Below are 13,757 nucleotides of genomic sequence, written 5' to 3' on the forward strand. Positions count from 1 at the left end.
AATCACAGGACACTTTTGTCAAAGATGAGCGCTGAGTTCAAGCTTGAAACAAGTCGTTTCCAATGACGAGGAAGGGAAAAGGTTGACTGTCGTGAATATACGAAGACTTCCGATCAGCACTCCAGGATCAGAGGTCCACAGTCTGTCAAAGGAGTTCAAATTTGGGGTTAGCTCAGAACAGAACAGAACAGAAATAGAACAGAAACAGAAGAGAAACAGGACATAGGAATCCAGGCCAAAGGAGGCCAATGGGTGGACCCCAGCGCTGGAAAGGGAAACTGAGGAGAAGTCAAAGTGGAAGGAGTGAAGGGAAGGGTGTCTGGCAGCAGCAGCAGGGAGGAGTGGAGAACTCTAAAGCAGCACAGACTTCATGAAATGAAATGTCAGGAGAAGAGGGCGATGGAGGGGAAAGTAAGATGGAAGAAAGAGAAATACGAACGGAGGAACAGCAAAGGAATGAAAAGTAAGCTGCAGCAAGAACAACTCACGGAATTTGGGTTAGAATCCAAAACATTATTTTTTCAGGGAAAACAAGGTTTGGGTGGGAATTGGAACTGAATATAAAAATTTAGGTCAAAGGCCAAGAGCGCTACGGACTCCTTTGATGAGGCCTTCATTCAGCGCTGAAAGGAAATACAGCTCTGAAACAAATTGTTAGGAAAAGGCTGAGACAGATATTTATTATTATTATTATTATTATTATTATTATTATTATTATTATTACATATTATCTGGGAGATGGAGAAGAAGATCCCTGTTCATATGGAACAAGAAGCCCATTACGTGGGTCACTGACTTGCAATTCAAGCATCCGAAGACTATGGCGTTCATCTGAAGGAATTAGCCAGAAAGTAATGAGAATACACAAAGAAGAGATCTCAGTCACAAAAAGGAATTAATAAAGAATAAATAAATAATAAATAAACAGATAAAATGTAAAGTGAAATATTTAGATAAATGAAGCCTTTTGGTGATGGAGTCTGCTGGTGTGTGCTTCAAAATTCTGTATTGCCAGTAAAGAAGATACTGCAGGTAAAGCTGATATGGGCACACAAAAGACTTCTAATTCCTTACATGAAACTCAGCAACTTCCTTAAAATGGAAAATAGCTGAGAGTGCTGATACTTGGGTTCTCATTCAATAGTTTGGGAATCTAAATTGCCAGTCCAGCTGAGTTTGCCTTCCGCTCAGTATGTAAACCACCCACTACCTAATGATCTACATAGAATTAAGTGTATGTGTGTGTGTGTATAGCCGAATCAATAGAAAATATGGAATGATATATATATATATATATATATATATATATATATATATATATATATATATATATATATCTATATATATATATATATATATATATATATATATATATATATATATATATATATATATATATATATATATATATATATATATATAACGTCGAGGTCACTATATTTTAAATTTAAAAACCTTGGCAAGTTATCGAATGTAACGATGAGTGAAAAACACATTTAATTCAGTTCAATTATATTAGATCCTTTCCAGACAACAGCTGCATATTGACATAGCTGTTGTCTGGAAAATTCTATTATTTATTTGAACTGAATTAAATATTGACGAGCTCATCGTTATGTTCTAGGAAGGGCAGGTTTTTTTTTTATTTAAGATGATTGACGGCGACGTTATAGCTTGTGCTCTTAAGCGTTCGTGAATCATAAGTGTTCACATGTGTGAAATGATCATCGATCGAGAACGGTGACTCTTGTGTCAGTCGCTGTTCGCTGCTCGAAGAACCTCCATAATCAGAAGGCTAAGTGACACCTCAGTCTGAACAACAGAGCAGCCATTTTGGAGTGCCTACAAATACCTCGGTGTTAATCACTACCTGAACTGCAGGGGGTAGTGCTGTCACGCAACTTATGGTGCACTGTAGGTATTATTTGTGGTTCTTTTGCAGCGTCCCTTCCTCAGGGACCCCTAGCTGCTTTAACCCCTCTGCCCTTTAACTGTTCCTCTGTTCATATTGTCTTTGTTATGTTTTTCTTCCTGCCTCCTAAATAAATTGATTCATAGTGCTTCTTCTTCTCTTCTCTTCTTCTTCTTCTTCTTCTTCTTCTTCTTCTTCTTCTTCTTCTACTGCTTTGAGGCTTTCCTCCCCCTGTTACTTCTTAAGCTTGCCAACTTTTTAGTGTCAATTTCGGTTTCAGCGCTGAAAACGTGGCAGCAGTTGAAGCACTTGAAACACTGCTGTTAGAGACGGTTGAGAAAGTGGTAAAATGAGCTCATGATACCTATAGCGCACCGCGTGAGTACTGACGGCAGAACCTCCCATGGGACCCAGCTAGCAACAAATGTTTGTATTCCTTTCCTCGAAATTATAATTCTGGATAAGGTCATTTTGATAAAGAAATGCAAAGTGAATGCACAGTCGTCTGTTTTATTCTAAATGTGAGAAATTGCAATACACTGAATTTGAGGCCTGGGGATCCTCGCGCTAGGAATAATAGTCCTGTTAAATAGGATGGCTAAGTCACTTGCGTTTATTTTACGGTGAGCCTTCTCAATTTTCCTCAGTATCGGACAAGAGAAGAGAAATTATAAGGAAAACTGAGAAGACTCAATATAAAAATTACTCAAATAATGTAGCCATCCTAATTAACACAGGACAACAATGAAAGAGAGGGTCTGTTCCTTCTGAATATAATAATAATAATAAGAAGAAATGCATAAAATAATAATAATGGAAGGTAACAATAATATAATAATAATAATAATAAGCGTTGAAAATTATCAGTATTGTCTGAATATTGTGCAAACGAAATGAAAATTTGGAAGGTTTCAGCATTTGTGTCCCTGAATTTGTGATATTCAGAAATGAAGAGAGAAAGAATTTGGCAGAGGTACTGATAACCAAGAGCAGCGTTGTTGCCCTGTGCAATCATGAACAATAAAACAGAAAGGAGTCAAGGTAATCAAAATACTCTTTTTGAAAGCTAGAGTCAAGACCACCAACACTACGCCCAACACACTAATATGCACAGTTTTTTTCCTTCTTGGTCTGAGCCTCAGACATTCATTTTACCCGAACTGTTAGAAACATAAAAAAATATACCTGTGGGATCGTTGGGGGTGTAACTAAAGGAAAGATAAATAGCAGGTTTAGAGAAGGAAAATGGCGACCACAGATATGAGTACGCATCTCTTTTCTGTAGATACCGTTTCAAAAAAGACCACACATAACGGTTGAACTGTTAAGTCAATTTCCTGGTGGAGGAGAAACCAAAGATTCAGTTTAAGGAGAATCATCAACCTCACTGACAAGGAAAAACGGAAGCGCTAAACAGTTTGTTGTATGTCAAAATATGGGTTTGTTTTTGTTGGGACATATCTAAAGCTGTTTTCTCTATCTTTCTTCCCTGTTCAAACAAGAATCCTCACTCCTGTTGAATACAGCCTATAGTATGGAGAAAAATAAAGGAATGAGTCTACTGTATTAACACTTTAAAATCATTCCCTTTCCTTTCATTATTCTAATAGCAATAGGCAAAAAGGCCGCTTTTTACTGAAGAGGAAAGAAAAGTAGAGAGAAAACGGCTTAAGTTATTTGTCGGTAAAACGGTTGTCCATGTGTTACACGGAACAGATCAACACTTGTTTTGGAAGTGTACGTGGCGTGATCTAAGCGATCCAATTTCAGGAAGAAGACGTAAAAAGGTTCAACTGATCTCACTCTTTCTCAACCCTCACTCTCTCCCTCTCTCTCTCTCTCTCTCTCTCTCACCTCACTCATTCTCACAAAGCAATTAAATGCACTATTTAAAGAAACACAATCTTTCCTACAAAAATAGGTTTATTATTCAAATAACCCAACAAGAAATGAATAAAACAAAGCAAAGATTAAAATGCATAATAAATGAATTATCGAGTCAGATAACTAAACTCTAAATTGTGAAGCACTTCTGACTAAAGAAGTCTCATTATGGCTAATAGCCTGAAATACAAAAAATCTCACATACTCCCAAATCAACAACTAAACGTCATGTCAAAAAAGTCTAACCACATAAATAGACTGACATCGCAAATGACTTGCATATGTCCTCTTTATCAAACCACCCAGCTATTTCCACAAGTCCACAGACATCTGTCGAAAGAATTAAATATGATTGAAAACTCCCAAAAATACATGAAATACAAAACACAATAATGGAAAGTGTAAAATGCATAGCCAAGATATGGCAAATGTAACATAACAAAATAATAATATAAAAGAGGTATGAATATTCATATTAAATTTCCCACACCAGTTCATAAGTTCATAATGATTAGAAAGTCATGGTAAAAATCACAGGTTCAATTTTCTCCCATAAAAAACAGAGATTTGAGACTCTACCTTATCTGCCAATTTTCAAAGCCTGGAAAACCACTTCAAAGTTATGACTGTATAGCTGCAGTTCTATCACATTAATGAACGATCAAACTCACTTTTTAGGCAGATTTTGGCATAATCTAGATCAAAGTAACGCACGTACTCACGAATATACATAGCGCGGTCGAGATCACCTGATCTCCAATATTGCTGAGCTTCTCGCAAAAAGAGCTGAAGGAATCAACTATGCACTGTTTCAGCAATCTCGCATCGAATCTCTCGACCCAGTTCGCTCTCACTCCGAACCTTCCACGATAACATCTTAAAGCATTGAAGCTATGAAATGCATATATGTGTCCTTTAAATAGAGCTCGGCCACCCCATAAGAGCGTCTCGCTCTCTTAATGGCGAACTAAAAATAAAAAAAACATATGTATAAACCATAACAAAATAGAGCTATGCTCAATTAGCAATGTCTACTGCACTGCAGCTTTAAGGACTGCTCTCATGACGCACTTCCAAAGTCACTGGGGTTGTGTTCTTAGAGCCTTTACATGTAATCTTACAAACACAAATAAGCTTTACTACCCACGCAACAAGAATTATCAGTAAAATAGCTATTAAGACGATTAAAATTGTCGGCATAATATATTCCTGATACTCGAACATCACGGGATCGTCGATGTCTTCCAACGGTGGAACAGTCATTGGCACCTTGGTTGTAGGTACCGCCACTGCAAATGCTCGTTATGCGTATGACGCATAATTATCTTCTCAGAACTGCTGAATACAGCACGGCTGATAACCAAGAAGTTCGTTGACATCACACGGCATGCAGCATCAAACAGCTTGGATCCTTGAAGAACGAATGATGTCGACTTGTTGCCCTGGCACATCATTGTAACTGCACACTCCTTGCAAAACACAGCAGTAAGGGTGCTGGTGGACACAATGTGGTAATCTCGCAGGAACTGTCTAAAGTCACATTCTGTCGGAGTCTGTCTATGAACTAATGATAATTCACAACCACCCACAGATACAACTCGCAACTGGAAAATACTACTGTCACACACATACTTCTCTCTAACTAAAGTACAACTTGACTTATAATCAACTCCTGAACCTGATATTGATCTCCCAAAATGAACATAGTCTCTAATCCATCCCATGTCACTACTGAGTCTCCAAAAACACTCGAAAAAGGTCTAATAACAAAAGGTTTCATGTTACTGAACCAAATAAAACTACTAATGCAAAAGTCAAACACTCTTAATGTGAACTAATTCCAAGTGTGTATCTGGAATATCCACAGTCAACTCACTATTAAGCACAATAACTCTACAGAACTCACTCATAAAAAAATTCTATCCAACAGAAAAAAAATACTCTTATTTGAGAATCCTATCCAAACACTAAAAGGTATCATATCTCGTAAAAGACATGAAAGTTCTACTCCGGTTAGCAAATATTTCGCAACACCTGACTAATTCTCAACAAAATAGCAATTGACGTAATATCAATCGCTCCCATGATCTTAACAACTACAATTACTCACAATACAGCTCCCTTCATTTTTAAAAAGAAACTGAAAAAAAAAAAATCCAAATACTCAAATTCGAGATCCCAGCCTGAAAAAAGATCAGACTTGTTCGGTCCGATATACAGAAAGTACCTCCCCAAAAAATAAAATAAAATAAAATCCTAAACAACAAAGATATTGCGTCAGATGTTAAAACACATCATAACACAATAACACACGGGTCAAATCTCGTATGAAATTAGCCCATGCCTTATTCCTAAAATCATTCGAAAACAAATGATTAAGAACTTCAACATCTAGAATGAACAAGAGACAAAAAAAAATATATATATATATAAATATCATATATATACAAATATCAACCCATTTATCCCTCTAACTATATACAAATATCCCCTTACATGACTATATACAAATGTTCCATTACACCCCAACTTCCTTTAACTTTGAAATATGAGTTAATTTCGTCACACCGGTAATTACGTCTTTTACTACAAATCTATTCCCTCTTTTGATCTCTACAATCTCAAAAGGTCCATGGAACTTCGGACTTAATTTATAATTCAGATCATTCCGAACATTCACTTTAACAAACACTCTATCACCCATCGAAAAAGCTGCTCCTCTCGATTTCGCGTTACTTTTCTCTACCATTGCGCGCGAACTAAGTTCAAGTTCTTTACTGATACGTGCAAATCTTTCTCTCGCTGTATTTATCAACGAAGTGACCGTAACATCACCTTGAACTCGCTCTGGCAACAAATCAAAAGTCCTTTCAACTTGTACCCATACAAAGCTTCTGCTGGAGATATCTTAATTGTGTCATTCGTCATAGTATTGATACTATATCGCACTTCATCCAAATATCTGTCCCAATGTGTATCGGAACCACCCACCGTCATGCACAAAGCTTCGATTACTTTCGGTTTGCTCTCTCACATAACCCATTTGCTTCAGGTCTATATGGGATTATAGATACTTTCTTTATTCCCAGTAAATTAGCAAGACCGTCTAAAGTCTTATTAATAAACTCCCTACCATTGTCTGTGATCAGACATTCAGGAACACCATATCTACAAATTATCCTTAAAGAACGCAATAGCAACTTCCTCAGCTGATTTGTACTTCAGTGGAAAATCTTAACAAAATGAGTTAACTCGTCAACAACTACTAATAAATGTCTATAACCATAAGCAGACTCTGAGAAGTTACCCAGAATATCCATATGCACTCTCTGAAACGGCCTATGTGGTATGGGATATGAACCCAAACGACACGACACTGTCGTCGTCGGCTTATTCACATTGCAAACAGCGCAACTCTTTACAAAGGCCTCCACTGCGGAAAACATATTTTTCCAAAAGAACATTGACCTGACATTTTCATACGTCTTGTCCAGCCTTGTGTGTCTTGACATTCCCCATATAGGTAACCAAGTTTGAAGTCACCTGCGATGGGGGGAAGATGGACAGCATTGCTGGCAGCATTCACAGTGCTGATGATCTTATTAGCTTCCCTCTTGATGTCTTCGATGGGGTTCCTCGTCAGCCTCTCGAATTTCGTCGTGTCCGACAGGATGGCATCAATTTGTCGAAATACTCCTCCGTGCGTATAAGGACAAAAGCTGCTGTCTTGTCAGCGCGACGCACTGTGATGCCTTCCTTTTCCTTTCAGCTCCTTCGCAGCTTTCCTCATCTCAAGGTGCAGACTCCACTGTCGTAGGACCCTCTCTCCGTGAGGGCTTCTGCTAACAGGAGGGGCTGGAGGGCGTCTGAAGTTCTAACGGTGCCTCGAGATTCTAACTGTTGTATGGATTCAAGCATCAGTTCTATTTCCAACCTCTTCTCGTGGTTCTTTGGCCTCGAAATAAAGTGGCAGTTCAGCCCCAAATTCAGCAAAGCGTCTTGATCCGGGAGGGCTGGAAATCTGTCAAATTGATGTAGCCTTTGTGCTGCTGGCACTGTAATTTACCGCCGTTGAGGGCGGTGAGTTTGCATGACGCCCCTCATGCGATGGGTCATATCATCCTCTCGAAGGCGGTTTAGACAGGCCAAAATTTCTTCTTCAGAAATCATCATCGGGGGGGGGACACATTCGTTATCAATCAGAATTCGCCATCCATGACCCCCGCTGAAGCTCATGTATAAATTCAGTAGGACCCATGCAAACCTACCAGTCCTCTACTAGCTGAAGCCCCGCTGGAGAATGACAGAAGAGTCTGTCGAGAACGACAGAAGAGTTCGTCGCGGCAACAATTGTATAGAACCAACTGTATAGAATATATAAAGAAGCAGAATCCAGATCTTGACTTTTCCCCCATGAAATGACAAATATAGGCGAGCTGTTAGCACGCACCTCCACTGAAGAGAAGTCCGCAATAAGGAAAATAGAAAAAGTCTTCTACAAAATAAATGCAGCTGAAGCAGCAATAATATTCAGTAGAACCTGTTTAAAAGAGGGTCTGCTGCCAAATTATACTAATTTAAGACTGCACGACCCCTCAGCAAGAACAAGCGAAGATACCAGGAGCTTCAGGCGGCCCCTCCTGCAGCGGCAATTGGGAACTAAGATGTCGGAGTTGCGCGACCTGCACGACGAAGCATCACACCTACACCAGCAATGGATGAACGCCGGGCAGCGGACGAGCAGACCCACCGACGGAGGAGATGGAGCACCCGAAGCAGAACAACCTGTTTTCTCACAATACTTAGTTCCCATGAATGGCGACATCCCGTTTGAGATTGACCATGAAGATGACCACATTGATAACGAACGTGTCCCCACCCAATGATGATTTCTGAAGAAGAAATTTTGGCCTGTCTAAACAGCCTTCGAGAGGATGATATGACCCAATGCATGAGGGGCGTCATGCGCAAACTCACCGCCCTCAACGGTGGTAAATTACGAGTGCCACAGCAGCACAAAGGCTACATCAATTTGACAGATTTCCAGCCCTCCCGGGATCAAGACGCTTTGCTGAATTTGGGGCTGAACTGCCACTTTATTTCGAGGCCAAAGAACCATGAAAAGAGGTTGGAAATAGAACTGATGCTTGAATCCATACAATAGTTAGAATCTCGAGGCACCGTTAGAACTTCAGACGCCCTCCAGCCCCTCCTGTTAGCAAAAGCCCTCACGGAGAGAGGGTCCTACGACAGTGGAGTCTGCACCCGTGAGATGAGGAAAGCTGTGAAGGAGCTGAAGGAAAAGGAAGGCATCACAGTGCGTCGGCGCTGACAAGACAGCAGCTTTTGTCCTTATGCGCACGGAGGAGTATTTCGACAAATTGGATGCCATCCTGTCGGACACGACGAAATTCGACAGGCTGACGAGGAACCCCATCGAAGACATCAAGAGGAAGCTAATAAGATCATCAGCACTGTGAATGCTGCCAGCAATGCTGTCCATCTTCCCCATCGCAGGTGACTTGAACTTGGTTACCTATATGGGAATGTCAAGACACACAAGGCTGGCAATCCCCTCCGCCAGATCATCAGCCAAACACCTGCCCGACCTACGCCTCGCCAAATGACTAAATCATATCTTGACCCCCTATGTCCCGAGCAATTATAGCCTGAAGTCCTCTGTGGAATTCCTCGAAGTGATCCGAGACTCCCGGGCGCAGGGACCATCGCTTCCCCTGGACGTAGAGAGTCTATTCACCAACGTGCCTGTGGATGAAACCATCCATATTATCCTAAACAAAGTCTATAGAGAGCCGACAATGAACCCCTGAACATCCCAAAAGGTTCCCTGAAAGGCTCTGCTGGAGATCTGCACGAAGATGGCGCCTTTCACTACGCACAGAGGGCACGTGTATAGACAGAAGAATGGCGTTGCGATGGGCTCTCCATTGGGCGTCCTCTTTGCAAATTTTTACATGGGCACCGTAGAACAATGTGTCTTCGAGAGAATCCAGCGGCAGAAGAAATATGCCCGATATATCGACCACGTCTTCGTTCAAGCAGACAACGAGGAGGAGGTTGAAGCCCTTCGTCTGACCTTCCAGCAATGTAGTGTGTTGAACTACACTGTCGAGTTCAGCACAGACGACCAGCTTCCCTTCCTCGACGTTATGGTCACAAAGACGGAACGGAACTTGAAGACATCAGTCTACACAAAATCCACCAATTTGGGACTTTGCTTGAATGGGGATAGCGAGTGCCCTGCTAGGTTTAAGAACACGACAGTCAGGACCTTCATTAAAGGGCCCTCTCCACTGCTCCACCTGGCAGGACACCAACAAGGAATTCGAACGTGCTGCACAAATGTTGGTGAACAATGGTTTCACCAACAAACTCATCAACAAAGAAATTCGAACTGGCCTGGAAAAAATGGTACAACGGTGAGAACACACAACCTGCCCCCAAGATGACATAAAGATCTATTATAAGGCCCGGATGCATCCCCAGTACCGTGAGGACGAGAACTCCATGAAGAAAATCGTCATGGAAAACGTCACTCCGGCCGAAGACAATGAAGAGAATAAATCTTACAATTTATTATAAGAACCGCCGCACCCGTGATCTGGTGATGAAAAATAACCCCTCTCCGCCAGCAAGAGAACCCCTCAAGCAGAAGAACGTGGTCTACCAATTTGTATGTCCTGCCCGAGGATGCCCCAGCGCTTATATTGGAATGACCACGATGCGTCTGTCTAAAAGGATCTACTGCCACGCCCAGGAGGGTGCCATCATGAACCACGCCCGTGCTACTCACAATATTTCCATCTCCCGCGACAGTATTATACAAAATATAAGTATAATCGGGAGAGCCGCCGACCCTCGACGTCTGCGCCTGCTAGAGGCGCTCCTCATTGCCGAAAGAAAACCAACAATGAATACGACGCAGGAGGCATCGCTCCTACCCACGAATTTAAGAAGAATAATGCAGAACACCCGCCAAATCCAACGAATACCTGAAAACGACAGCCTGAGAATGGAGATGCCCCTGATGAGCGAGGCGCCCTTCGAGACAATCCCCCGACTACGACAGAAAGAGTAGATAATGACATCATTAATCCGCAGCCCAATAGCAGCCAAACTACCGATGATGTCAGCCGGCATGACATCACGCAACGGCAGGCCAATGGGAACGCTGGAATGAATGACATTCCCAGGTTGCGAAGATCTGTCAGGATCGAGCTTCGCCGCAGAAATTTGGCAAAGTTCGCTGACTGCAACCAATCAGAATTCGCCATCCATGACCCCCGCTGAAGCCCGTGTATAAATTCTGTAGGACCTATGCAATCTGCCAGTCCTCTACTAGCTCCCGCTGGAGAATGACAGAAGAGTCTGTCGAAACGCGTCGCGGCAACAATTGTATAGAACCAACTGTATAGAATATATAAAGAAGCAGAATCCAGATTTTGACTTTTCCCCCATGAAATGACAAATATAGGCGAGCTGTTAGCACGCACCTCCACTGAAGAGAAGTCCGCAATAAGGAAAATAGAAAAAGTCTTCTACAAAATAAATGCAGCTGAAGCAGCAATAATATTCAATAGAACCTGTTTAAAAGAGGGTCTGCTGCCAAATTATTATTATTATTATATTATTATTATTATTATTATTATTATTATTATTATTATTATTATTATTATTATTATTATTATTATTATTATTATTAATTTTCAAACCAAATCTTGTGTCCACAAAAGCCTTATCAAGCCATACTTAGTAAATCTCTCAGCAGGCATGGCTATTATTATTATTATTATTATTATTATTATTATTATTATTATTATTATTATTATTATTATTATTATTATTATTATTATTTAATTTTCAGACAAAGAATTGGGCCCACAAAAGCCTTATCAAGGCATTGAGTGAATCTCTCACCAGGCATGGCTGTTATTATTATTATTATTATTATTATTATTATTATTATTATTATTATTATTATTATTATAATTATTATTATTATTATTATTATTATTATTATTAAATGTTTTATAGCTTTCAAACCAAGGATTGGACCCACAAAAGCCTTATTAAGACAAACTTAGAAGCCATACTTATTCTCGTTACTCAGAAGATTTCATGTGGAACAAGCCCACCACAGGGGCCACTGACATGAAATTCAAACTTACAAAGAATATTAAGGTGCTCATTTGAAAGAAGTAACAGGGGGCAATAAGAAATATTCTCTGGAAGCTTGAATTTCAAGTCAGTGCCCCCTGTGGTGGGCTTGTTCCATATGAAAAAGGTTCTTCTTTTGAATAATAATAATAATAATAATAATAATAATAATAATAATAATAATAATAATAATAACTAACCTTACTCAGTGGCCCACGCGGGGAGCATTGGCCCATGAAACTTTAAACACGGCCCGGTGGTGGCCTGGCCTATATCGTTGCCAGACGCATGATTATGGCTAACTTTAACCTTAAATAAAATGAAGTACTTAGGGTAGAGGTGTGCAATTTGGTTTGTTTGATGATTGGAGGGTGGATGATCAACATAACAATTTGCAGCCCTCTAGCCTCAGTAGTTTTTAAGATATGAGGGCAGAAAGAAAAAGTGCGGCCAGAAAAAAAATGAGATTAACAAATATTAACTTTAAAAATTAGGAGAAACATTACAAAATTACAGAATTACTAGAAGTGAATAATTTACAAGTCACATAGAAAGAGAATAAAGGAGTGACTTGGCATCCGACTCTGGTGTGGGTGCCAAATTACTCAAGAGAGGGTGGCACAGCACCTTATAGGTACGAGTGCCATGAGAGCTTGAAGCTCTTGGCTACCTGGAGACTCTGCGCCTTTGGTTTTTCTTCTTCGACCTTCTTTTAGACTGATGGTTTAAGTTTGTAGGAGTCGGTGGAGCTGAATCCGGGGAAAGTGCTGGGGTATCATTTACTCCTGCTGCTGTGACAGTTGAAGCATTGACAGTGCCTATAATTTCTACTACCTGCCGGCGCATTTCTTTGATTTCTGCGCCGAACTGATATATGGCTGAATTTTCCATCAGGCCATTATTTTCCTAGGCCTGGGACATAAATGAAGAAGTTTTCGTGGGCATGAGGGGATTGCAGGTTGCGAGGTCACATCGGGGGCGAGCTTCCACTGAGGTCACAGGAATCCGGAATAGACCCTAGTAAATTTCGGGCTGGCTCTCTTTCCAGCAACAGTAGCGGTGCCAGGCCGGGCAAAGAGAAGGGGCCGGACTGGGATCTCGTGAAGGGAGATCTATAAGTTGCTCTGGCTGTGGCACTAAGGCAGGGCCAGGCACAGGATTTACATTGGCAGTTGGCTCAACATCCGGAGCGGATGGAGCGTGGCACTGGCCAAGGCTCTCAAGTGGCACTGGTAGGAAATGAGGCAAGTTTGGGTTCTCCTGGAGGGAGATATGGTATATGCTGTGGCACTGGCACTAAGGCGGGGCCAGGCACAGGAATTATACTTGGTAAGGGCTCCACTGCCGAGACGGATGATCAGGGCCCTCAGGTGGCACTGGCAGTGTTTTTGAGGCAATTTTTTGAAGAATAACTTTGCCTGTTGGAGATTGAGAGAGGTCAGGGCCTCTAACTTGACTTGAATTTGGTGGAGACAGGGCATTTTCTTCCCAAGACAAATTTTCCTTAATTCAACGTATCCTTATTATCTTCCTAACTATAAGAAGAATACTACCGGTAAATATTTTTTTGTTAACAAATGGCTTCATCTTATGAAAACATTACTTGAGAGAAAAAAAATCATAATAATAAAGAGATTATCTGTGGAAATATCATTCTTTTCGAAGTGTTCATCGTCTTACGGAGGGGATCTGTTGACGATAAAACTGCATAATTTTGAGAAGTTGTTAAATCTATAATAGTGAAGGAAACGAAAAACCTCGGTCTAAATTCATTGTTGTTCTT

This window comes from Macrobrachium rosenbergii, chromosome 53 (genome assembly GCF_040412425.1).
Source record: "Macrobrachium rosenbergii isolate ZJJX-2024 chromosome 53, ASM4041242v1, whole genome shotgun sequence".
NCBI classification, from domain to species: Eukaryota; Metazoa; Arthropoda; class Malacostraca; order Decapoda; family Palaemonidae; genus Macrobrachium; species Macrobrachium rosenbergii.